The 4,510-nt window shown below is 49.0% G+C and overlaps 1 pseudogene; it reads left to right on the forward strand.

The window, feature by feature from the left end:
- The first annotated feature begins 1,769 nt into the window (after positions 1 to 1,769).
- LOC105883954 (DNA (cytosine-5)-methyltransferase 3A pseudogene) lies at positions 1,770 to 4,124 on the forward strand (annotated as a pseudogene).
- The last annotated feature ends 386 nt before the right edge of the window (positions 4,125 to 4,510 follow it).

The following is a 4,510-nucleotide window of genomic DNA, read 5'->3' on the forward strand; positions in this document are numbered from 1 at the left end:
GACACATCTGCATCCTATTGGTCTCAATGACCTAAAAAAGGTCAATGCCGGAAATTGGTGGTTACTTGATACAGAAGTAGCCCTCCCTGGGTAGATCAGACCAAATTCAACTGAATTCTAGACTTGTTTTCCAAGAGCACTACACAAATCAGTCATGCTCAGCCTTTTAAGAAAAACTTCCTGGCTGCGGTTTCTGCTAAGACAAGCAAACCAAGCTGTTCCTTGTGCAGAGGTACATGCTCCAGGCCACGTGACCTATCTGAGTGGACACTGAGTGTCACAGTAGGCACTCAAAAAAAAAAAAAAAAAAAAAAAACAAAAAAACGTTTGCTAGAGCAAATGAGCTGTATGAGCAATGAGCTCTATTTGCTATGAGCAAATGAGCGAATTGGTGTTTTACTGCCCATGCTGACTGGTCAAGGGGATGGGTCCATGATCTAAAGGCAGTGAGTTAATCAGTTATCTGGTGACTGAAGCAAAACTCTGGAGCTCTGCTCCAAAGGAACGATGGTAATTAAGCCAATCAGATTCTCTCTTGAGACCTTGAACTGACAAGTGGTATCAGGTGGTATTTTTTTTTTTTTTTTTTTTTTTGGAGAAGATACAAGAAAGCACACAAAGAGGAACAAAAACTTGAACACTGGCAAGAATACATTCATGGTAGAGCACCAGAGTGAAGAGGCAGGAGCTTAGGCAGCAGAAAGGGAGATGAGATTACCTGTCTCTAGAACTCTCTAGACTTCTGAACGACTCTTTAATGTCAGCTTCCGTGAGGCTCACTGCACATATATTTATGGGTTGCTGCCAGATTCCTGTTGTCCTTTTGGTTGTATGTATGCACACAATAACCCATCAGTAGAGAATGCTGAGGTGAATTTCTGTTTCTTGCGATAGTAGAGCTGAACTACACACACCAGCTCTTCTCAGGATGCCCTTGGGTCCCTTGGGCTACAGGGCAGCTAGGAGGATGCAAAGCCCCTGAAGGTATTATTCCGTAGTTAATAGCTATGTTTTTTACAAGACAACTTTCCTCTCTCATCTTCTGGGGCAGCAGGACAAGACATAGAGATGTCAAATCACGGGAGCGTCTGCTCATCTGCTCAAAGCTGTGCTGCTTCAGTGTGACTGATGGGGCTGGCAGGAGAGCAGCCTTCCACCAAGGGAGTGAAAGTCCATCTCTGTTAGCGTGGCGCACTTGTTAAGAGTGAAGTGGAGCTTGGGAGAGTGGAGTAGGGAGACATGGGAATCAGTCCCTAGTATCCCAGGAAATATTTTATAAAGTTAGAGAAGCATCCTTGTATTAGAGATGTACATTTCTGGATTTTTAAACTAGTGGCTTACCCAGGGAAAGCTCAAATTCCCTTCTCTTTTCAATCACTTGTTTAGGACTTAATTTTTTCTGTTCTATTTTCTGAGTAACAATTCTTAGCAGCAAATGACTCTTGTTCTTGAGGCTCAGACACAAATATCAATTTCTCTCTTTCCTTCTTTTGATGGGCTCCTGATCCAAAGCAATATGAGAAAACACAAGCTGCTCTCATGGAGATATTTTATCCCAAGAGTGAAATAAGTCACAAAGAAAGAACTGAGTGGGCTATAGTCAAAATGATCACACTTAAAAAAAAAAAAAAGTCCACTTGAATGAAGATTGTAATTCATTAAAAACTGTGACTGGGCTTGTCACTATATTCCTACCACCTGGCTTAGTGTCTGAGCAGACACTGAGTGTCAGAGTAGGCACTCAGAAAAATTGTTTGCTAAATGAACAAATGAATGAATGGGTGTTTGCATTGTGGCCAAGTAGATTGCTTTAGAACCAATCATAAATATGGTAACACAAGAAATCTGCAGGGCTAGATCCAATGCACTGAATCTCACTGAAGGGGCCAGCACCTGGGATGATCCTAATAGCAGCCCCCTGGGATGACCACCTCTACCATTTTGACTTTGGTCCACTGCTCAGAGGTTGGTGTTAAAGAAATGGAACTAATAGACACCTGAGCTGGACCGCAGAGGGGCTGCACCTGGCCTTATGGGCTGAGAAGAAAGCCAAGGTAATTGCAGTAATGAATGCTGTGGAAGAGAACCAGGGGTCTGGAGAGTTTCAGAAGGTGGAGGAGGCCAGCCTTCCCGCTGTGCAGCAGCCCACTGACCCCACGTCCCCCACGGTGGCCACCACGCCTGAACCCGTGGGGGCTGATGCCGGCGACAAGAATGCCACCAAAGCAGCCGACGACGAACCGGAGTACGAGGCCGGCCGGGGCTTTGGCATTGGGGAGCTGGTGTGGGGGAAACTGCGGGGCTTCTCCTGGTGGCCAGGCCGCATTGTGTCTTGGTGGATGACAGGCCGGAGCTGAGCAGCTGAAGGCACCCGCTGGGTCATGTGGTTCGGAGACGGCAAGTTCTCAGTGGTGTGTGTGGAGAAGCTGATGCCACTGAGCTCGTTTTGCAGCGCGTTCCACCAGGCCACCTACAACAAGCAGCCCATGTACCGCAAAGCCATCTACGAAGTCCTGCAGGTGGCCAGCAGCCGCTCCGGGAAGCTGTTCCCAGCGTGCCATGACAGCGACGAGAGTGACACTGCCAAGGCCATGGAGGTGCAGAACAAGCAAATGATTGAATGGGCCCTCGGGGGGTTCTAGCCTTCCAGCCCCAAGGGCCTGGAGCCACCAGAAGAGGAGAAGAATCTTTACACAGACATGTGAGTTGAACCTGAGGCAGTTGCCTATGCACCACCCCCACCAGCCAAAAAGCCCCGAAAGAGCACAACAGAGAAGCTCAAGGTCAAGGAGATTATCGATGAACGCACAAGAGAGCGGCTGGTGTACAAGGTGCGGCAGAAGTGCAGGAATATTGAAGATATTTGCATTTCTTGTGGGAGCCTCAACGTCACCCTGGAACACCCTCTCTTCACTGGAGGAATGTGCCAAAACTGCAAGAACTGCTTCCTGGAGTGTGCATACCAGTATGACGACGATGGCTATCAGTCCTACTGCACCAGCTGCTGTGGGGGGCGTGAGGTGCTCATGTGCGGGAACAACAACTGCTGCAGGTGCTTTTGCGTGGAGTGTGTGGACCTCTTGGTGGGGCCGGGGGCTGCCCAGGCGGCCATTAAGGAAGACCCCTGGAATTGCTACATGTGTGGGCACAAGGGTACCTATGGGCTGCTGCGGCGGCGGGACGACTGGCCCTCTAGGCTCCAGATGTTCTTCGCCAATAACCACGACCAGGAATTTGACCCTGCGAAGGTTTATCCACCTGTCCCAGCCGAGAAGAGGAAGCCTATCCGGGTGCTGTCTCTCTTTGACGGAATTGCTACAGGGGTCCTGGTGCTGAAGGACCTGGGCATCCAGGTGGACCGCTACATCGCCTCGGAGGTGTGCGAGGACTCCATCACGGTGGGCATGGTGCTGCACCAGGGGAAGATCATGTACGTCGGGGTCGTCCGCAGCGTCACACATAAGCATATCCAGGAGTGGGGCCCCTTCGATCTGGTGATTGGGGGCAGTCCCTGCAACGATCTCTCCATCGTCAACCCTGCCCGCAAGGGACTCTACGAGGGCACTGGCCGGCTCTTCTTTGAGTTCTACCATCTCCTGCATGATGCGCGGCCCAAGGAGGGAGATGACCGCCCCTTCTTCTGGCTCTTTGAGAATGTGGTGGCCATGGGCGTTAGTGACAAGAGGGACATCTCGCGATTTCTCGAGTCCAACCCTGTGATGATTGATGCCAAAGAAGTGTCAGCTGCACACAGGGCCCGCTACTTTTGGGGTAACCTTCCCAGTATGAACAGGCCATTGGCGTCCACTGTGAATAATAAGCTGGAGCTGCAGGAGTGTCTGGAGCACGGCAGGATAGCCAAGTTCAGCAAAGTAAGGACCATTACTACTAGGTCGAACTCCATAAAGCAGGGCAAAGACCAGCATATTCCCATCTTCATGAACGAGAAAGAGGACATCTTATGGTGCACTGAAATGGAAAGGGTGTTTGGCTTCCCCGTCCACTATACCGACGTCTCCAACATGAGCCGCTTGGCCAGGCAGAGACTTCTAGGCCGGTCGTGGAGCGTGCCAGTCATCCGCCACCTCTTCGCTCCGCTGAAGGAATATTTTGCTTGTGTGTAAGGGACACGGGGGCAAACTGAGGTAGTGACACAAAGTTAAACAAACAAAAAAAAACACAACATAATAAAACACCAAGAACGTGACGATGGAGAGAAGTATCAGCACCCAGAAGAGAAAAAGAAATTTAAAACAAAAACCACAGAGGCGGAAATACCGGAGGGTCATGCCTTGCGAAAAGGGTTGGACATCATCTCCTGATTTTTCAATGTTAATCTTCAGTCCTATTTAAAAACAAAACCAAGCCCCTCTCCCCCTTTTATTTGGTCAGACCTTTTGTTTTCTACTCTTTTCAGAGGGGTTTTCTGTTTGTTTGGGTTTTTGTTTCTTGCTGTGACTGAAACAAGAGGGTTATTGCAGCAAAAATCAGTAAAAAAAAATAGTAACAA

The sequence above is a fragment of the Microcebus murinus genome, chromosome 10 (assembly GCF_040939455.1).
Source record: "Microcebus murinus isolate Inina chromosome 10, M.murinus_Inina_mat1.0, whole genome shotgun sequence".
NCBI classification, from domain to species: Eukaryota; Metazoa; Chordata; class Mammalia; order Primates; family Cheirogaleidae; genus Microcebus; species Microcebus murinus.